The sequence below is a fragment of the Cebidichthys violaceus genome, unplaced genomic scaffold, assembly GCF_023349555.1.
Source record: "Cebidichthys violaceus isolate CVI_PGR_0920_01 unplaced genomic scaffold, fCebVio1.0.p SCAF_2, whole genome shotgun sequence".
NCBI classification, from domain to species: Eukaryota; Metazoa; Chordata; class Actinopteri; order Perciformes; family Stichaeidae; genus Cebidichthys; species Cebidichthys violaceus.
Window position 1 is genome coordinate 22,404,007 of NW_027176372.1, and position 23,343 is coordinate 22,427,349.

General features: G+C 44.4%; 1 protein-coding gene across 2 annotated transcripts in view; it reads right to left on the minus strand.

The window, feature by feature from the left end:
* The window catches only part of lingo2 (leucine rich repeat and Ig domain containing 2), a 175,002-nt gene extending 156,138 nt beyond the window's left edge, over nt 1–18,864 (minus strand). The window contains exons 1-2 of one of the 2 annotated variants that reach the window (XM_068715191.1): nt 18,275–18,864; nt 18,109–18,165 (exon numbers count right to left, since the gene is read on the minus strand). The gene's annotated coding sequence lies outside the window, so the exon portion shown is untranslated. The remainder of the gene's footprint in view (nt 1–18,108; nt 18,166–18,274) is intronic. The other variant, XM_068715192.1, reaches the window with a different exon arrangement.
* Nucleotides 18,865–23,343: the final 4,479 nt, after the last annotated feature.

Consider the following 23,343-nt stretch of genomic DNA (forward strand, 5'->3'; position numbering starts at 1 on the left):
TCTGTGTGCAGCAATGTGAAATGGGAAAGCAGAGAGAGAGAGAGAGAGAGAGAGAGAGAGAGAAAGTTTGGACATTACTACATCTGCTTTGAAGTTGGACTGGTTTGGACCCGGCTTGGTCAGGGCATGGTTAAAGTCTCCGGCACATGCTGTACTCTCCTCTCACTTGCCGATAGTGCGTCACAGCTTTGAATGTCTTCATTGAACAAATGCAATGTGACTATGATGAGTCTAATGCATACGTTCAGCATGTGCCCGAGCAGCAACGGATCCAGAAGAAGCCATTTAAGATCAGTATTCTTTGCGTGCCTCGACGTGCGCAAACCTGAATTTGTACTGGGCTTTAGAGAAGCCTCCCGATTTAGCCGAGTAAAACAAGAGGCTTTCTTCTGTGCGACTGTGCAGGCGTGGGAGATACGATCGTATGTTGATCCAAGGGGAGAGAGGGCATGCCTCTGTAAAACATCGCATTATAATATATTTACAGCTTACTCCATAACAGCGGATTTAAAATTGAGCAATCATTGCTGGAGATTATGCACGGGAAGGAACACAACGCGTCACAGTGTCCTGACGCTCGTATGCTGATCTATTCTACTCAAGCAAAAACAGCTGTTTGGCTCGGCACCGGTTACAGCTTTCCATCAAGGGCCTCAGTTCAGCCCCCTATTCGGGGGCGCTCAGTGGCGTCGCACTCGCATTTTAATAACATTCCCATTTAAGAGCCAATCAGTGAAAGCGGAGTTCTGACAGCTGTGGTAGAGCAATAAATCATAAAATGTGGAGAGGCAGAAAAAAAAGAAAGAAATCCTTTGCATGCAATTATATCTGGGGCTCGGTCTATGCAGACCCGCGCCCACGCACGGATCTTTAATAGCTTACCTCACAACAGGCAAGATATCCACTGCAGTTTTCACAACGTGTACGTTAAATATACATTTGTATTGTTCATAGTTGGCACACAGCAAGTATTTCGCTTATTCACAATCAGCATTCTGAATCTCTCAGACATGTTCTCATACCTGAACCTTTAAAGCTAACAATAGAATGCAGGGGCAATTTTTTTTTTTTTTAACCCTTTAGAAACAACAGAGGAGTACTGACATGCATCCACTGTGTGAAAGGAGTGTAAGTGTTGAGTTTACCGAGATGTGTTTGATGAAATCAAGAGAGGTTCAAATATTGCCTCAGTCATGAGGCATAGGATACAAATCTCTGGAAGTCCAATCACCAGACAAAGTGATTCAACACAATTTGAAGGTTTTAGGGCCAGCATACTCCCCACAGATAAAAAAAAAAACTAACAACAAAAGGTTTGAGGTTTAGGATCTCAGTCTGAAAAACTAAGAACAGATGAAAGACAAAGTAAGGGCAAACGTCCAAAATCCATAAATGATCAAATAATCCTGCTCTCCGTGGCAGCCTGTGTGTTAGCCGGTAGCTAACACACATATTTCACCTGAGTGAGAGATAACACCCCGTTATCATTCCCAGTACTTAAAAGGTATTTAGAGCACTGTACGCTGCTGAAGGAATGCTTCACTAACAGCATGGCCTTAATAGCAGCCGTTGCGCATGCCAATTAAATGGAAAAAAAACTACGAAAAGCAGTATTTAGCAACTAGTCTCACTCTGGTCCTGAAAGCATTATACGGTGTTATGATGGTTATCCCTTTTTATTGATTCATGGAAAGTATTTAGTTGGAAAGTTTGAGTCCTTCCGTGTCCATTTTGCTCGTTCGTCCCGTATTAAGCATCGGTTTTCCGGCTTCTTCTCAGAGTCCAAACACACGCAGGTTAGGTTCATTTTTGACTTTATAAAAATCGCACACAGCTGTGCTTGTGATTGGCTGGCGTCCTGTCCAGGAGGCGGGCCCACGCCTCTCGCCCCCAATGTCAGCTGGGATAAGCGGCTCCAGATAATCGACGGATGGATTCAGTTGGTTTCGGTGTCTTCACTCTTTCAGCCTAATCATTTCCTGGATCGTGTTTTGTTTTGAAATCCAAGTATCAGCGAGAAGCTGTCGTGGACAAACTGTTGTTTTCATCGCGAGCGCGAACAAAATGCTGAAGTTCAAACAGCAGCAGCCTCTTAGCTGCACAACGGAGCTGCAACAGCCTGCTGTCTGCTCACCTCGCTCATTAAAGCCAATCCTCACTGCGAACATCTCCATTAAAACTTCTACCGTCTATCGACTGTTCGCTCATGCTGCTTGCTTTGCTTGGTCACAGAACTTTGCATCATGGCTGTTTTCACATTTCCTTTGTTGGCAGATGTTTGATTTGGGGATTTCTTTCCATAGTCACACTAATGACACCGTCTCCGATACGTTCCTAAAACATACGAGTTGACTAGTTGCAAAGTTGCGCTAAGCATTTATGATATCTCTCTCTTCGTAATTGACTCCACAAGCACTCAGCAGCTTCTTAATGTCAGTCCATTTCAATAGGAAAGGAAATGGTTACATTACATTAGCCTGATTCCTTTCTGGTAAATAACCGCAGCTCAGAACTCAGCTCAGATGACCAGCCAGAGGGGGGGGGGGGGGGGGGGGGGGTAAAAACAGGCACTCTCTCTACCAATTCCATTTCAAATATCGCCCTTTCATCCACTAATCAAATCATCATCTTCCTGTTTGTTTCACTAATCAATAAAAGGAAATACTTTGGCTAATTAGATGCAGAGAATATTGTAGTACCAAGTCTTTTTCCTGAATGAAGGAAGTGGAATAACCAAGTCAACTGGTATCCGTTTGTCCGTCTCATGGTCTCAGCTCGACCACACGTCACAACAGCGTTAGTCCCGCCCCTTTGGCGCTCATTGGCTGAATGAGGCAGATGGAGAACAGAGAGATGCCGGGTGTCAGATCCACGGAAGAAAAGACGGCCAACCGGTGTGTAATTAAGGATTTAAAATTAAAACTCGTCACTCTCGCTGATTAATGGGGCTCAGCGGGCCGACAGAAACGTCACTCAATGCACAGTAGGAAGCAGATTCTACAGATTATGTTACAACATGTTAGATCCGATGGTAAGTAAACTCACATCGCCTCGATACGTGCGTAGAGAAATAACAATCGTCGATCGTCCCGTCGATTGTTGATATATATACACGAGTAGAGAACATGATGTACTCCCCTCCAGCAAACCAGCATGGAGGTGCTGTCTCCTGACATTATCTCTAAATGGCAACTTAAAATAGATCAAATCCTCCCGAGACAAAGATTGATCTGATTTGATACAAAGTCCACTGTGCACAAAGTGTTTTGGAACAAAGCAACACAGTCCTGCTCGTTCCAAAAGTGGGAACCCAAAAGAATCAAACCATCTCCTTCCATTTCATTCTAAGATCTGTTATCATTCCATATGTTCTGTTGTATGATTACATTATGAAAGCAAACTCAGCGTCTGTCGAAACGCACTTAAAATGTCACTTTTTTTCGCTGTAATTATTTTATTACTGCATTGTTCTTTTCATGTTCCGCAGTACATCGATTACATTACAGTGAAGTCCGATCAACAAGCTTATGATTTCTTTTCTTTCTTTCTAGATCTAATTTCAGCTTCAAAAGGTCAAAGCCAGCCAAATGTCACCACCTCCGAGAGCGGCTGACAGATCAAAGTTCTTGCTTTAGAGGGATCTGACAGACGGTCCGATAGAACCCACGAAGGGACTCTGCAGTGAGCCCCTGAAACCGAAGGGCAGTCGCCCAGCGCTCTACCTTAAAGCCCGCATACCAGAACCGCAACCCGGCCGGCACAGTCCCGTGCCCAGACCTTTGTCTCGGTGCGTTCTGTGTGCACGTTCTCCCCAGAGTGGAACGATATGCAGTTCATCTGAACTGGAGACTTTTCACAGACGTGAATACGAGTGCATGTCTGTGTATGCGTTTGTTCTGCAACGTGATGATCGATGATTCAAGGAAGAGCTCGTGACCCTCGTAATCCTGCAGGAATGAGTGTGTATAGACACACACAGCATCAACTCACAGTTAGTGTAATATCAATAGCAGTGTGGTAATTCTTTCATAGAGTGTGCCGGCAAGGATAAGCCCAGATGGAAGATCATTTTCAAAGGCAAAAAGACAAATATATATGCATATATACATATCTATAGGACTACCAACTCTACAGAAAACGCCATCACCAGTAACACATCTTCAAAGCCCCAATGCATGAAAGATGCATGAAAACTGTATTCCGCAGAACCTGCAGAATACTGTTTTCATGCATCTTGCTTAACGTAAAGGGAAACTAAAAGGCAATTATAAAAGCAGCAATCTGCAGCAAGGGTTCAAATCCATAGTGACACAAAACATTTAGAATGTCTTTGTTCTGTAGTCGCTTCAACAATGTCTCATGTGGCTCCGTCACACACATCTTAAAGCAGGAGGAAACATAAGAGACATGACTTTAAGTCACGCAGTCCAGTGGAGGTAAGTACAGTATATAGTCCAGATGACAGAAAAAGCTCCCAAAAACTGCATATGCACATTTCAGACTGCAGAAGGGGAAAAAATGGAAATATTTCACGAACCATCTGCACACAAACATAGCAATTACCATAAGAACTATATCAAGATATCCAGAGTAACAATAATACCACTCCTCTAGTAAAAAGGAACTACTTATAACTATCAACCTTCAATCATGTTAAGCCTCAAACACATGAGCAGTTATGAAAGCCTGCATAGATTGTTACAACCCCGCACACAAAAATATGCGCAGACAACATTTAAGCTGTATTCCCAAACTAGGAAGGTTTGTTTAGATTTCAAAGTGTTGAAACAATCATTACAAGTCCCAAAATGCTAGAATGTCCCTCATAAAACAATCAAGCTCAGGTAATAACACCGGCCTAGATTAATGTCTTAAATATGTTGGAGCATAAGGCTCGTGTTCCACATCCGAGGCCAAAAGCCCCGTCCCCCAGGTGTGCTTCCCGCTCGCAGGCACATCATCTACTGTATGCCGCTCCCGCACAGACAGTGACCTACTTACAGTCTAATGAAAGTTCAGCCCCGCCCCCCCACCGCCCCCGCACCCCCCTCTCATCAAAGTAGTACACACAAGGTTACCTGAGCTCAGTGTCAACAAGGAGGAGCATTTTGAAACAATTTTCCAAAAAACAGAACTTGCAAAGCACTCCATGTTCAGTTCACTGTAACACTGAGATAAGTGGCTTTTCATGCTTGATCAAGGAAAAACAAACTGAGCCCGTTTTGCCGAATAATCAGCACGGCTCCCATTTTAAAAACCCAATTTGTAGTTTGCTTGACTTGCCTGACCAGATGGTGAGTCACTTCATCACCTCCCAATTACATCCAATCCACGTTCTCCGTTCTAGCAGGAATAAAAAGGCAGTGGATCACGTGACACGGTGCCAACACGACACGTCGAAAGGTTTGACTCCATCACGAAAAGGTGTGAACTGCTCTTCATCAGACCGCAGCGACGAGAGGAGACGCTTCTCCGCCAACGCGGACTTCCCTCATCACATTTTCAATGATGGGAGCCAGCGGTGGACGGGTCGTTACGTCACTGGTTCATATGGAGAAGTGAATGGAGTGGATGGTAAACCAAAGTGATTCTATATAACCTTTCAAAGAGTGTTTTGTTTTATTATTTAAACATAGACAGTATATTGCTAAGAGGCCCATCTTTAGAATAATATTTGCGTGGAGCCATTTACAATGAACTGAAAAATAACTGCTGTATACAGACTTTCTTTCTCGTTTCCATTCATTTTAATGTTGCAAATGTGAAAAGCCAGCTCTGCATCATCCATACTAACAACATCAATATCTGTTTCCATCTTACCAAACACAAGCAGTCTGCAGCTCCCAGTAAAAGGGCAATGAGGGAAAAAAAAAAAAGACATTTTATTTGAGAACAAAGCTGTGATGAATGTTTGTGGAGTTGATGAAAGCTCTTCCTGAACATAACTTCTTTTATTACACGCATACGGACTTAAAAACAATAGGTGAACAAAGGTATTTAAATGAGAATATCTACCGAAAATAATTATTTTACTGCTCAATACTTTCAGTCTTCAGGTGCCGTCATTCCCTTATTATTATTATTATGTATGTAAAGCACTTTTAAGTTCAGTAAAAAAATAAATAAAATAAATACTGCCCAGTGTTAGCACAAGCTAGGTATGACAGCTTGAGGTACGGCAAGCGAAGAGAGACAAAATAACTGGAGTGTGACTAAGGACTCTCGCAGCAGGTGGAGTCTTTGTCCTGCGCCGCTGCACGAAGAACACAGCTCGACGGTTCCGGAGTCACGCTGCGACAGTTCGCCGATTAGCTTACACCGTTTTAATCCCTCAAATATCGTCTGGAATGTAAATTAGGCCGACGAAACCCGAGGCGGGCTCAACTCGGGGAAACTGCGCATCAAAAAGACGTCTCTCGAAGCGGACCGGTTCATTACCAGCGCCGTGGCTCTATGCGCCATGCTGGAGCGGGACGTCTGTCTGCCGTTTGATGCGTGGAGAGAGCGGACCTTTGATCTAAGTTAAGTGTGTGCGCGCCTTGCCCTTCACACAAACACTCATTACCCGCGACACAGCCGGAGTTGGCGGTACGGTTGCCAATCTGACGTACCATCAATTCTTGCTGAAAGAGTGAAGACTTTGCACTGTTAAAAAAAAAAAAAAAAAAAACAGAAAAATATATTTTCTTTTCCATGGTGAACATCTTGGGCTGTGAGCCCAGCCATCTGGGACAGGGAGGAACAAACCCAGCGAGGGACATTAGAGGAAAAATGAATCTATGCCTCTGTGGTAAGACGTTTACTGTCGCTTGGACCACAATGCTGCACTGGAACTTCCTCAGTCTCCTCATTCATGAAGTTCAACATCCTCTGGATCCTGAAGTTTCTTACTTCATTCCCTAAAAAGCACCGACTTAGTTGTTGTTGTTTTTTGACACGCTCTGGTGGAAAAACACTGAGAAATGCTTTCGGCGTTGAAGTAGATTAGCTCGCCGAACGCCGTTCACCCCCCCCCCTCGGTAGGAGGGACCGTCCGAGTTGTGCTCCAGCTCCTGCCGATGGGTTAACTGCTACGACCTGCTTTCAAAACGATCAGGAGCTTTGGAATTTGTCCTTTTTCTACGTCGCACTGTACGAACACGGCAGCGGCTTGTCTGCTGTCATGCTTACAACTCCTTTCCCTGTGAGGAATAGGATGCTGCATAACACCACTCTCTCCTCCTCCTCCTCCTCTTCTTCTCCCTCCCTCTCTGTATAACAGTTCACTATTACCATCCATCTGCTGTTTTCATGTCTCATCAAAAGATTTTTTTTTCTTCCCCTCGCCCAACTTTAAATATTCACTTCTTGTTCTTTCAACAATAGCTTACAAACACTTGGAAATAATTGAGTCTCGGAGGGCTGACGAAAAAAAGGGAGCGGTGATCGTGCGCAGTGGAAGTGATCAAATATGGCCTTGAGCCAACCGTCTTTGTAGATGGTCTTTGTATTGCCATTGATCTGGGGGAGGATACACCCAAGGAATACATTATTTATGCACTTTTTTTTTTTTTTTCCCTTCTCCCGACAGTTGAAAGTAGTGAGTCACAAACGGTAATGGAATCAGATGAGTGTTGCGCCGGAAGAGAGGAAACCAGGGTCGCTGTGTGTACGGGGTGGGGGGGGGGGGGCAACCCTGAGGACCAAAAGGCAGTGGTCACAAGAAACAGTGCTAGAAGGCTTTCATCTCCTCACAGAACAAGATAATGGACTCGTCAACCTCACTGTCTACAAGCTGCCGTCTCATCGTCACTGTAGCCGATCCTATTACCCTGCAGTACGCTGTTAAAAGTCATTTATTTTTTTTCCTCCTGCGGGGCAAATGAGTGACGATCATCGACTGTAATCTGCCTCCGAGTTTACCTCGCGTAGAATGCTTACGCGCTCGTGCGTTTTGTTTTTTTCCCGCGTATCCATACAAATTACAAAAGATAAAAACAATAAACGCGGTGATTTGGTTTGAGCATGGCGTCTCAGGTCATTAAGTTGCTAATTAGAAGGAAGAAGCTAAGCCATTTCCCTCTCTTAAGTAACACAACATGTTGAACGGGCTTCCCGATGCAGTCATGTACAATAACCCCCATTACTTTCAGCTGAGGGCTTTTAGAAATAATGCATCTTCGTATGTTCATGAAATCTAAATTATTCATATTGCGGTGAAGTGTTTATGCATGTGTGTGTGTGTGTGTGTGTGTTGGGTTTGTGGGATACCTTTAAGGTACACGTATGTCTTAGATAAGTTGGAAAACACGCTGATTTTCCACCTCATGAATGACAAAAATCCACCAATCTCTTACTCACTGTCACTCCTACACTATAGACCCCGTTACACTGAAGACAGACAGGCTCAAACGCATTACGGTTGTTCACCGTGAACTGCTACGACACAAAAAAAAAAAAAGCGTGGGTCACATGCACACAAAAGGGCTTTTCTACAATTCCTGCTGCTCGTTGATTAAATAGTCAATCAAAAAGGCAGAACTCGATGCTAAACAGACGCTTTCCTCTTTTCTTGGGCAGGGGGCCAGTGTTTGTGTTGCTAGGCACCCATTACTGCATAGTATTAGCATCACACGTAACACAGATCTCCTCTTGATCAAGGAACAGGCACGCGTCCACTACCGTTGATGTCCACTTCTGTCTGGTGATCTTTTTACTGCGTCCGTTCAACCGAGCGAGTCCTTCCTGTGAAGACCGCAACACCACTGTCGCTGTCAAATCACCGAAATGATCTTTCACCAAATGAATGTGAACGTTTTCAAAATAGTAGAATCAATGCGTTTTACGGAAATCTGTAAAAAAAAAATCCTGTGGATTTATATTTCAACAGAATGCATCATGCAACAGTGCCTTTTCTTTTTTTGCTCAGATAGCTAATCAAAGCACGCTCAAAACAGACAGAAGGATGCCACATAAGCCCCCCCCCCCCGTCTCTGTGTATCTGGATGGACGAGCTCCAGGCTGTGACCAGCAGGCCCAGAGTTGGACAGCCCGACGTCCCCCGAGGTGCCCCCTGTTTTCCCCTCCTATTCATTCAAGCAAAGCCCCAGAGCGCTGGGGGATTTCACACTAATACACGCTCATTGATTTATAATTCACAGCGACCGTGTCGGCATCCGAGGCTAGGAATTACACATGTCGACAATAGCGATGGCTCTTGTATACTTTGAAGTAAAAGGTCAATGTTTAATTTTGGAGGTTTAATTCCCCCCCCGGCTCGTCAAAGTGGAGTGGGCAATGCAGCCCCTGCGATATCTAGTGTGGCAGGCGAGGACGTGTACAATCTCCGTCATGCATTGCACACATGACAAAAAAAAAAAAAAAAAAAAAAGGAGGCAGGAGACAGCCAGTTGCCGCGGCGCTGTCACCCACAGTTGTATTCACCGCGGCGTGCGATGTCATTCGTATCACGCCGTCCTGCATCTTTTGGAACGTGGGATATACTACCGACCCGTTTGTGATCCAGCTGTGACGTTTTGCTGGAGACCTTTATGCGCTGTGGATCAAATAACTGCGAGTGGATGCAGATATGTTTAAGAATACAGAAGCGGAAAGGGTCCACTAACTGTGGGGATATCAGGAGTTCCATCATGGACTGCCTTCATTAGGCACATAGAATAATAATCCTCTAATAATCCAAGGCGCTTTTGATGCTGGAGTGCTCAGAGATGTAGAGTGAGTCCCAACGTGTGCAGGTATTGTTCTCACGGTGCATGTCATACACATAAAACATTCGTTTTTTTCTGCCATTTCCCACCTATTAGTTTGTTGTGGAGATGTTATTAAGAGGGATTGCTCTTTTCTTTCGGAACTAAGGGTATATCAACCACATAATGAAAAAAACCTATTAATATCTGATTAATGTGCCAATATGAATGGGCAAAAACGTAATAAAACCTGGCAAAAAAAAATAACCTCAGTGATGTAATTTAATATTAAACCAGCCATTACTGCTGCATAAGGGTTTATAGTGACATATGTTAAGTGTCATAGTCAGTATTATTATCCGGCAAAACACTGCCACAGCCCATGGCTTCAGAAATAACATTCAAATATGTATTTGTTTCAGTTGTGGAGACATTAGGACATTCTGACAAGTCGGTTTTAATATACTCCTAATCCCTCTTCTCTCCATCTATCCAATAGCTATCTATAAACCAGCAAACGCACAAAATAGCCCACATTTGGCTCCAGACGAGCGACTGAATCATCAGACAAACATCCCCGAGTAACCAACTGGGCGAACAACAAGCGAGACCGCAGCAGGCGGAGGATTACGCGCTGCTGTCAGAACCTCCATCGTCGCCCCTTGAAAGACTCCGGAAAAATGTCGAGAGCTTCCACTCAAAAGACGGACCGCCGGTGACACGCCGAGCAGACGAAAAGGAAGAGAGCCGCGGCGATAAAGAGGAGCTGGGAGAGGAGAAGGAGTTCTTATCTGCTCAGCGTTGCTCCTCAGCCCAGGAGCGACGGCGTGACAACGGCTCCGACGAGTCTCCGGCCCACCTGACAGCCGTCGGAGATTATACCAATATCAGGAAGAAAGCGTGCAATAAATTAAAAAAAACGGGGGAGGAGGTGTTGCCCCCTCCACCCGTTTATTGGCAGTTCATGCAACGGCCCGAAATAGAGCGGGAGGTGACTGTAGCGTACGGTAGCTCGGGAGCAACGCGGTTATGAAATTGGGTTGGTTGCGCTCACTGGGTGGCAGCCAACTGTCACTATCTTAATAGAACGCCGCCGTTGTAATAGGAACTTCTTTTTTTGGACTTAATCTCATGTCATCTCGCCCGCCTTCTTTCACACCAATAGAATAGTCAGGCTCGACATTTAGGCTCTGGAGCTCGATAAAAAGGCGGCGCCATCAATTTACGAAAAATGATTAACTCCTGGATATATTATCGGAGCCATTATTTCCTTCTCTGCATTTCCTTTTGTGTTCTGTCGCTCTACGCTTTCTGATTCAAACGTATTCTTTCCTCTTCCCCCCCCCCTCAGGGGATGAAACCTCTTCCAAAAAGAGAACCCGGCACAACACCGTGTGAACGTTCAACACCCGGGGAGACGAGCCCCCCCAAAAACAACGCTCTCCTGCGCTTAGTGGGAGGGTTTTTTTAAGATGTGTAGGTGTTCTCGCTCTTCCCCACAGACTCCTTTAAAAAAACGTAAGCAACTAACAAACGTCCGAGCTGTACTTTGGTCCATATCGGCTGGAAGCCCAAAGGAGGCCCAGGATCCGTGACCTGCACTAACAAGCGCAGGCCTAGTGGCATGTTGAAAGCCTCTGACAGTCTGGGCAGAGGCGGGGTTATAGGGAGCTCGCTCCAAACGTAAGAGACACACAAGTGCTTCGTGAGAATCCACAGCGTCCTCAGAGACACGTCCACTTCTGTTAACGATGAAAACACTGCGCCGGCGTTCCCGGCTCCACCTGCGGAGCATCGGTGGTGGTGCTGTAATGTATGTAATGGACAACGCCCGTCATTTTAAAATGGGACTGTAGATCAAAGCTTAACGAAACAATGCGTTACATTTACATTACAGTCATTTAGCAGATGCTTTTATCCAAAGTGACTTACAATTCAGGTCCATCTACACACCGTGGACGCAGCTATTTTGGGGTTAAGTGTCTTGCTCAAGGAGCTGGGAATCGAACCACCGACCCTTTGATTGAAAGGCAGCCCTGCTCTCCACTTATCCACGGTCACCCCATGCACACAACAAAAGAGTTGAATGCGTAAGTAGCCCCTCACCTTCGATGCAAGAGGCAACACATTCCTGTTCCCCATCCGACGGGCCAAACGGGTCAATACTCCGCTTCACCGCCGAACACCGAGGCTGCAGAGGAAGGACGGAGGTGGCAAAGTCGCTGCGAGGACATTCTAAAAAAGTAGCTGATGGAGGCAAAATACAAAATGGATGGCTATAGAACATTGGCTCTGTTGAAAAAAAAAAAAAGTGCGAGTATCAATCTTTCCTTGCTTATTGGGATAAAGGCAGGTTATTCCACCGTGTGAATATTTAATGAGCCCTAATTAGCTTAAAAAACAGGAACTGGTCAGTAATGGCACATAAGTGGTTTGGCTGTTAACGGCCTCCAATGACTTATTGCAGAGATGAACGCGCCGATTTAAACATGCAGGGCACAATGGACACAATGTCCCATTGACGTCGTGGAGCGCGAAACATTACGGCCAAGGATGTCATCGCACGCGTCACATAAGTACTTCACTGCACACGCCTCTGTTTAGACAACAGACTAGCAATGCATCGGATGTCAGCATATTTGCATACAGGCTGACGGTAATAAGCCGGGGAGGCAACATGGAGTGTTGTTATAACAGTATCACCGATCACAAAGCCGGATGCTTTCCTGAAATAGACTTGCAGCTGCATGTGAAATTGTGTTTTTAGTTTTCGAGTCAAACCTCAGCATGTGTGATGCTGAAATACTAAATATTTTGCACTTGAAAAAAAAAAAAAAAAAAGAAGAATCACACGCTTTCATATCACTTTGGGTTTGTTTTTTTTTAGGTTTTTTTCCTGGAGGCACTTTGTGACTTGACAAGAAACCTCACTGATTCTCTCTGGGTACAGAATTTAACGAGAGAATCATGTCCTCTTTTGTCCTCTTTATGCCCTTTTGTTCGGTCCTCATTTATTAAAAAAAGTGGGGGGAAAAAAAAGAATCTAAGATCCGTTTTATTCTGCGTTACTGTTGTAGTAACATCCCCTAATGCCTCCCATCACAATAAAGAAAGAAACATGGCAGCTTGAAGGTTGTATTGCGCTCTGAACTATGCGCTTGCTCGGCTTAAAGGGAAGACAAGGTTATGACACGAGGGTCTCTTCATTCAAGCCGGTGACACCGCTCGAGGAGATTTGAGCTCTGTTTTCTTTTCCTCCAGGGGAATGGCCCAAAACACTTCTCTCTTTTCCTCTTGCTCTCTTCCTCAGCTGCCATATAGTGCGACGCCCTCTGCCCCCTATTCTTCGCCGGCTACATCCCCCCCCGCCCCCCCCCGCCTGACCCTTACTAATGCCACTTGTCGACACACAGAGGAAAAAAAAAAAGGGACTTTTCCACAAAAAAAAAAAAAAAAAGGAGGTGCGACACACGCCCTCGGCAGCTTGCCCGGGAAGGTCAAGCTGCAAAGTGACACAGACAGCGAGGTCACCGTCGGAGGAAGCTGTAGATCGGTCCTCACGCCGGAGAGACAGCCTCTTCCTGGTTACTTATATATATATATATATATATATATATATATATATATATATATATATATATATACCGTATTTTTCGGACTATAAGGCGCACTTAAAATCCTTAAATTTTCTCAAAAATTGACAGTGCGCCTTATAATCCAGCGCGCCTTATGTACGGTTACTTGTTGTGCTTATTGATCGATTTTATGTGGTACAATGCGCTCAAAAATCTGTCGAAATGTGAAAGTACGACTTTGGCGAGCAACGAAGCCGCTCCGCTCAATGGATATTCGGCGCATTACGGTACGCACGGGAGGCAGCGCCGGGCTAGTTACGCCACTGTCTGCCACTGGATTGCTGACGCGTGGGCTGAGGTGTCGGTCGCAAACGTCGTCCGAGCTTTCGCCAAAGCTGGAATCATCACTGAACAGCCAAGTACCGATAACGGCAACGAGACTGACTCGGAAAATGACGAGAGGGATTCGGGCATTCTTGATGCCGAAATCGCACAGCTGTTTCACTCAGACACTGAAGATGAAGAATTCGATTGGATTTGTGGAAGAGGAATGAATCGATAAGCGAGTGTATTTTTCTGTACCGGTATTTGTTGTTACAACTGAGTTGAATAAAGTTTGATTTACCGGACTGTGTTGTTTTGCTTAATGCGCCTTATAATCCGGTGCGGCTTATGTGTGAACATAGACACGTTAATTCACAGTGCGCCTTATAATCCGGTGCGCCTTATAGTCCGAAAAATACGGTATATATATCTATATATATCCCCAAAAGGGCCACACTGCCACCAGCAGTCACTTAGCACATCATGTCTGCACCAGACGTCAGACATAAAGATCCTTTGTGTTGCATTCCCTCATCTCTTTTGCCAAGCATTTTCTCTTCTGTACATGAAAGAAACTGGAAACACTTCCTGTTTCATCTCAGTCTGAGTTACTCGTAGTGACACCGTCAGCCAACTCCCTCCATGTTGACTTCATGTAAACGGGATTATGGAGAGTGTAGCAGTCGTCACGTTTATCCAAAAAGGTCTTCCCCGAAAATGTATTTTAGGAAAAAGGGATGACCTTTTTTTTTTTTTTTTTTTTTTTTTTGTGAGCTAATAAATGAAAAATGATCGTTTCTACTTTTCTGTGAGGCGTACTCAATTATTTTTTTCCCATTCTTTCAGCGGCAGACGACCATGATGAGTAAGCATATTCCATAAACGACCCAGCTGTTGGAGCATATTGTGTTTCGCCTCATCAGGGATTCAAAGGGGGGGGGGGGGGGGGGCTGACAACAGATCAGCTGCATCCGTTCACGGCTTGGTCTCCGGCTGACCAGACCTCCATTTGAAACGAGGTCTTCTGTTCGTCTGAGCCAGCTGCTGGTGAACACGCTGCAGATGTGTGGCTCCTGAGTATGTTAATGATGTGTGCAGCAACTATTAGACACATATTAGCCCTTAAACTGATACAAAGCCATATAGATTCATAACAATAAGGACTCCTACCACTAATATTACACAGATGCTGGTGAAAAACGTTAGTTACCGGATAAAATAAATTCATTTTAGAATGAATAAATCATGTTAAACTAATAAGACAACCGCCTTGTTTCATTGACATCTATAGAATCTGATATTTACAAAGTACACATTCCCAACTGTATCCAAAAGGTCATGGGGGGGGGGGGGGGACTTAAATTTGAAACCCAGTGTTTCAGTCTGTGATCATTGATTTTTCCTCCATGTCCTTAATGGACAGGCTAAAAATACACTGTTCTGCATTCTGGGTACAGCTCTTTATACATCTGCCCTCTAACAACTATCAGTGTTTAAGTTTTGTTTTTGTGCATGGCATCTTTGAAACTCAGATTCAATCTGATTTCGAATCTCAGATAGAACTCTTTCAGCTTTCTATGGAGGTATGAAGTATGTCGGCTTTCTGCCATTTTGTGTGCAGATATGTCCAAAAGGTGATTATGTAATGTAAACACATGAACCTTTACTTTAAAGGAGAAGGACGTTGGGACTGCCCCCACAAAAAAATGAATCTAATAAAATGATCCGTTTATTCTGATTCAATAACAAAGATAATTCAAGGCCTCACTAAAGGCCAGTAGACCTTTAAACAGCAGACATGTTGACATAGTAGGAAAAGCCCAGGTGTCTTCAATAACTAATGAATGCTGCGTCCCGCTGAGGAGAGACCCTGGTTGTGTCCATGCTGGCTCTCTGGATTAATACCGGACGACTTCACGAAATCGCCTGAAGTTCTTACCATGTCGCCAAAATGTCTGCTGTGAAAAAGATATGCTCCACACTTTACTAACTGTCCAAATCCCTTTTTGATTGGATGTATTCTTTTCACAGGCCTTCTGCTTCCTCGTGAGTTTGTCTATCGCTAAGCAAAGCTTAATAACAAGCTGTGATATCTGAGGCGGAACACAGATATCTTAATTTAGTTTACATCCACTACGACAACAAGGCAATGGATAGAGCAGCACTGCTATTCCATATGCTGTGACTCTGCATGTATGCCACTCCCTTATTAAGGCCATTTTACAATCTCTACAAAGGCTGTATCAACTAGTGATATTCATGGGTTATGCATATTATTGAACCCATGTCTGATGATGAAAAGTCTCATAATAATAACAACAACAAACCTGTAGATTACATCATTATGCCTGATTTGCAACTTCTATATATTTGACTGAAATTGCCAAACCAATAAGGCACAAATGATATTTCTGCCCCATGTGAACCGTCAATGGCACCGAGGAGTCACACGGCATAAAGAGCCGGCCTCCCTCTGCTCCGTCTGCCCTGTGATTCAGCATTATGTCACTGAAAATGGAGGGCCTCGTCTTTGACTCCTTTGCCAACACCGGAAATGGGAAAAGAACAGACTCCATACTGTAAATCCCCTTTAACACAGAGAAGGGGATTATTCACACACACACACACACACACACACACACACACACTCACCTGAGCACACACACACACACACACACACACACACACACACACACACACACACAGTGCACATATAGCCTATTTGCTTACACGCAGGCACAGCTTCGCACTAATGGACATATACAGTGCCTGAACCAGAAGCATTTACCAAATCCAAAGGGCTTAAAGAGGCAGACACAGCATTGCTAATTCAGAGTTAAAGGAAGTACAAGGAAGAGCAAAGTCGGTCTTAGTGCTTCCCTTTAACCATGCTCCTCCATATCAGAGGCAATGCGTCAGTCCTACCGTGGTTAACGCTCAATAAAACATCAAAAGGGATGAAGCACAGAGCTCTGGACAAACACACACACACACACACACACACGCAGATACCAGATACACTCAGAAACTCTGTTGCCCTCTCACACAAACACACACACACACACACACACACACACGTACGCATGTGCACACAAATATGCATATTTGACGTATACGTACCGTACAGCTCATTAAATTACATTAAATACAGCAGGCAGAGCAGATAATACGTTTGCATCTCTTTCAAGGGGTAAGCGATTAAACGCACTACGCCTCTTGAATACTAAATGTGATTTCAACAGGAGAGAGTAGTGCACAGTAGCTTCTCGCAATCAAGCTGCATACGCAGGGGGAGCAATTTGAGCCACCTACAGCCAGTCAACGGCGGATACACAGGACCTGTCATCAACTTCCCATCAGGCTCCACTTCCCCCCAGTGGATGTTTTTTTTGCAAGAGGAGAGACGCTACTTTAAAAAAATAAAAAAATGTTATATCCAGAGGCAAAAGAGCAATTTAAATGGTCACTGTTCTGCATGTTACATGAGGAGTCGGCATTACGATCATCTGCCCAGAGTTCAGCTTTGACAGCTTATTTATTATTCAATTATTTTTTAATATTTCAGGGGACCAACAGGATGCTCATGCAACCGTAAATATTTCAGGCGTTGCTTTACAAAAAAAAAAAAAAAAAAAAAAAAGGAGGTAGCCTTGCACTTGTCTGGTATTGATCAAGAGGGCAGCAGATTCTCTCTCCCCCAACCAAAAAAACCCAGAACACTACGGTCTAGCTTCATCCCTCCGTCTCTTAATTCGGTTCAGCGTCTCCTGAAAACAGTCCTAGTTTCCATCTGAAAATGGAACTTGGCAACCCGGAGAGAAAGAGCGAGGACAACAGAGCGATAAGGAGACACGGAGAGAGATGGCATTGCACCGACAAACTTCTATATATACACACATATACGTAGAAAGGTGAAGGTGACGGTGTAACGTAGGGCCGGTTGAGATAGTGTAATACCGGACATAATCAGTTCTCTGTGAGCAGAGATAAAACGGGACTGAGGAGCCTTTTAAAATGCAGAGAGGCACTCGCTGTTATGAATAAAATGTGGCCACTGTATAGAAGTGGTTCCCCCGAGCTCAGAGATACTAGCTGTTGCAAAAGACGGGAGGACAAAACAGCCACCGCAATTATGCCCCCCTTCCTCCAGCAGCCCCCCCCTCTCCCCCCCCTCCCCCGGTGATAACCACTATGTAGCAAATAAGCAAAGAGATGGATTGCTTTGCAGACAGGCGTCTTCCCTCTCAGCAAACACACCTGCGTAAGTATGCAAATACACATTCTTCTCCGTAGAGCCTTCCGGTAAGCATAATAAAACAATAAAAAGACGTTTATCTCAACTTTGCACTTTCTGTGAAACTGGCTGAATACGGTCTAGACTAAGACTCTCGCACCTTTTCCCCCCACTTCACTGCAGATTTTTTATTTATTTTTTTTTCCCGGCTCCCTAATCTGCCCTTTTTCCCCTCACAAACCTGGAGGGTGCTATTAATACACGAGAGCCCGTGGACGTGTGTCCTTACCTTGAGATACCATCCAGAACCCTATAGTCCACAAGATAAGGGGTCCGACGCTCGTTGCTGCTCCACAACAAAAAAAGGCACAAAAAAAAAAAATGTAAAAAAATCCTCCAAGTCTCTCAGAACCAGAGCCTCAATTCAAAGCCTTTTTTTTTTGATTAGAACTTACTTTTTCTGAACAGGATGACCTTCATTGATTTTTGCAGATAATCCGTTCCCCCTTTTTACTTCCCTGCTTCAGAGGATTTTCTTTCAGGTCGCCTCTCTCCCCCCCCCCCCCGATATTCCACCTTGGCACAGTGAAATAATGATACGTATTCTACTGGAAAATGCGCGCGTGAGAGCCTGAGCGAAGGAGAGACGGAGGCACACTGTAGGACCTCTTCTGGTGCGCACTAGCAGCTCCAAAACGCAAGTGAATCCAGCCGGTATTCACAGCTCTCCTCCTGCCTTCAGGAACCAAATTCAGCGTCCGCCGTTCATCCCCCACAACAAGGGGAGGGTGTCCCCCCCCTGGACGGAAACTTTCAGACAGCTCTGCCAAAGCTATAAGAGGTGACAGTGAATGCCGGTGAGCCCTGAATATATGTTGGTTTTCCCTCGATATCCTCCCTCTTCAAATGGATTTTTCCCCCTTTTTTTCCTCCTCTAATTTGCTTGTTTTGGTCGCTCTTCCCTCTCCAGAATAGGATCTCACAGAATGGATGCTGAGAAAGCAGCGGAATGAAGCGAGCCGCTTGTTCCCCCGCTCCGGCTCTCTCTCTCTTTCTCTCTCTCTCTCTCTCTCTCCCTCACCCTCCCTAGTACATGCCCCCTCCCATCTTCTCACTGCACCTCCCCACCCTTTCGTTTTCTCTCTCCTCCTCTTCTTCCCTCTCACACACACACACACAAATACACAGATATGCACATCTCTAGCTCTGGCTTTTAACAATTGCTGCTGTGCCATTGCCAGCCGTGTCAGACAGAAAGGTTCACCGCCCATACTCCTCAGAGAAACTAAACAACGCCGTGGTAAATATGTAAAAAATTAAATAGATATGAAGAAAAGGAGCAGCAGCATGGAGGAGAGCGCCGAGCCAAGAGGCAAATCTAATCTCTTTCCTTCATCCTCGTTACCCGATTACCGAACGTCCCTTGAGTTCACACCGCACCGCATCCCTCTTTTGCCGTAACTTTTATGTTAAGTGGAGTCGGTTCAGCAGTCGACGCCGGCCAACTGTCTCTGGAATGAGTGAAGAGGAAGATGAAAATAGCAACCAAGGGAGCAGTGCACCGCATAGAAACGAGGACAATACATGTGCAGCAGCAGCCGTATAATTATATAATTAGCCACCTAAACAAATTGCCAGAATGTCTGCCATCATCGTGTGTACACACACACACACACACACACACACACACACACACACACACACACACACACAGTGATTACTAGCCCGGAGGTAGAGCACAATAACAAACAATGCGAAGAACAATTAGAAAAACAAAAGACGCTTCTGGAAGAGCCTCCCACGCGTACAGTATCTCACCTTCCCACATGTATTTACAGGGAGAACATTCGTGGCATATCCTCACATTGTCATGTCCTAAGAGCTGCAACAATGCATCAGTAAAGCCGGGCAACCATCTTGCTTAGCCTGGACTTCACAGTCCAAGCGATGCTGCTCGTTGTCTATACACTTGTATGTGTAACACACACACACACACACACACACACACACACACACACACACACACACACACACACACACATGTTCATGCCCTGCAGCATGAGCCCAATTTAACCATTCAGTTGTGTACAACTGACACAAGACACACACACACACACAGTTTGTTGATTACGTACCACTTCCATTTTTTGATCCTGATAAGAGGACGGCGACCTTGATATTATCAAGGCAAGCTCGCATCTCATCAACACCTTGTCACCAAAGCTCGGAGCCAAATGTTAAAGTGCCGTTGGCAGGGTCACTCGGTGCCTGTATTCATCCATCACACGCACCTACCCGTCACGGCAACAATGTCATCACCTTTGGGGAGTTTCGGAACTAAAACAAAAGCATTTTGCACCAGGGTATTGTCCAGGAAGTCTATCATTTTATTTCTTAACAAAAAGGAAACTCACACCAGAAGGCATTCGATCTGCATGATCGTTGGTTGTCACGCGTCACCATGTCTCCAGGAAAAACAAGCATTTACCACATTCGCTCCCAGAACGACCACATGTCTGCTACTTCACCTCGACTGCTTCTGCCTGGATCCGTAATTCTAAAGAAGAAAGACTCGTTTTAATATTGATAGGGCGCTTTGTGATGTGTTGCACATCGGGTGGTCCGGTGGGCGTGAATGGGCAGCTTGAATGGCCGTTGAACTGAGCTTCTCCTCCATTTGAAATGTGTGCATTTATAAACAGCATGATCAGAGCTACATTTGCATTACTAAGCCAATTATGAGTCATATACATAATCTGTATATGGTGTGGGATAAACCGCCCTGCACTTGTACATGGAAATTACATCTGCACCAAAACAAAAACATACAAAACGTGTTCCAACGGGTAAATGTGTCCCCAATTCTCATCACAAAACAAAAAGACTAAATAGCAGAATCTATTTCAATATTTTAGACTGCGATTGTAATAACGAGCTCCACAGAATATCTGATTAAAATGGATTTTACTATTCCTATTATCAGACAGATAGATGAAATTAAAATATAAGTCAGTTCATGAAAGGTGGTAGAAGATGATGATTCTATCATGTTCCAACCACATAAGCTATCCTGACATTTCACACCTTAAATATGATATAAGTTGCCAAAGTTGCCAAAGTTAGGTAACATTGTCTCTGGTCCACACTAAGGCAGATAAATATTAAAATACTGTTTATGTTTTGAATCTTTTCCGTCTATATTTAATCCAACAGCTGCCTCAGCTGCAAGCGTCGCGTTGACAAGTCAAAAAGAATATTCGACCCTTAATTGACGTAAAAAAAAAAAAAGATCTGCCCAAAAAAGTGTGAAAACAGAAGAATGTCAAAAGGTCTCTGCATCAGCTCCGCTGTACGCACAGGCACGGCGGAAAAGGAGCTCAACCGCGTCCTCGACGCTAGAGGTTAGCGTTTTCAGATCGATGTCACAGTTCATATTTAAAAAAAGAGGAAGAAGAAATCAATAGAAATCTTCCTACTGCTCTTTTCGATGGCGGTCAGTGAATTACAAACCTTGTCAAATACTCAACCTAAAAATCAGCCTACAGTGAACGACACGTGTTCATGCTAAAATCTCTCTCTCTCTCTCTCTCTCTCTCTCTCTCTCTCTCTCTCTCTCTCTCTCTCTCTCTCTGGTAAAACTCGCAGATAAGCCTGAGTAAGCCCTCTGGCTGAGGCGCCAGCACGGCCCTTCCTGGATCTCATTACCGAGGTAGCACAGTTTCCAACCAACTGTCCACACAGTCCGGGCCCGCGTTCCAAAAAAACAGCCAGCGACTACAACTCATTTGCCGGCGCGCTGTCACTGCAACTTGGCTCCTAAACTCCGACAAAATGGCTACCGAATGACTCACGCGTGCGGATCTCCTCTTTGCCGTAAATGTTAATTTTCATGCAAGAATTAGAAAAGCTAAAACAGGTCCAACTTTAACGATTTTAACCATAACATTTATCAAACCTGGCTTTTACCACGCGTTCTAATCACCTACCTTCAGCAGTATACCTGAACCATCATGCAACTGCCATGAGATTTTTTTTTTTTTTTTGAATAGACAATTAAAATGAACAGCACTGAAATCAATCTGGGGGTTTTGCGGAATCATTCCGTCTGGCGCTATCACAGTTACTTACGACTGAAGACGGTTGGCAGTTCCTGTTTTATCTAACAGATCCCCAGAGAAACGCGTCGCGCTGCACGAGTCACCGTCTCCACGGGAAGGTGAGCTTGTGATCAAATATGTACATGCCCATTAAAACGTGGTTTGAGGAACAAAGGTTCAGCGGCTTGGTGACATCCACCACCTTACCTTGCAGGAGGCAGTAAAGACAGCAAACGATTGGAGCTTCCTGGTGGTTTCCTGAGTCACATGGTCATCTTCCTCCATCCTTTTTCAAGAACAAACAAAACAGAAAAATATATAATAATTTGGCCTTTGCATGGCAATGGGAATGAATGGGAATAGGCATGTACAATCTGTAATTAGTGTAATTGGTATATAGTTGTTTATTATCGGTAATATTCCAGTGTGTCCACGGCTTTACTGCATTCATACCCCTGTTTCATCATTGTTGTCATCATCATTATAATCTTCTGTCTGCAAGGTTGTCAAAATATCTGTTGACTGTTTGACATGTTGATGTGTCCTTAATTAGCTCATCCCATATTCAGATAAATTATGTCGTCTCCTAACCCCAATCAACAAAACATGTTTATAGTTTAACTGACATTCATTTACTTACCCATAACAAAAAAAAAAGCTGATTTTTGTTGTGGGTGAAATTGCTTTTTGAATCGGTCTAAAACACAGCCGATATGATCCACACTCGCTTTTTCCGACGCGTTGGGCATGTTCATAAATTGCTAGTTAACCTTAATTAGCGTCAACCAATTAACCATTCGGTTCAATATGAATCACTCGCGCTCGTTGACCCTCTGCATTGACGCAACGTGACAATTCAGCTTCTTCTCAGACGATCACAATCCTGCTGCTTTGCACGAGGCAACACGTGTTTCCTCCCCAATCCATCTCGCGTTAACCAGCTAACTCCAACTGTATTGTTGGCAACAAGCGTTCAGAAACGCCGTTGTTCAACCCTGCTAGCGTTAGGTATTTGGACACTCTTGAGGCTCTCTTACTTTATCCAGACGACACGGAACAAATGTCACCATGCAGCACGCGAACCGATACACCTGCGCCGAACACGCCCCAGGTAAATGAGCTATTACCAGAATTCACCGGTGTAGTTCAGGAGGTGGCAACAACGCGAAAAAAAAAAAAAAAGGAACATTTTGACTAAAACCTGCACTTTTTTTTTATATGCACTGTTGCATATTTGCTTTTGCTGTAAGCTACTGAGCTGTTATTTACAGTGGAGTCATAGTCTTAGTAAACCAACAGTGTTGTAAGCAGAAGCCCCACCCATGCAAACAATTACATTTGAACTAAATCACCACATTAGTACAGATGTTTCTGTAGAATAAATAGCTGAAGCAGACTTGAAAAGGGGGGAAGGAGGAGGAGAGGAA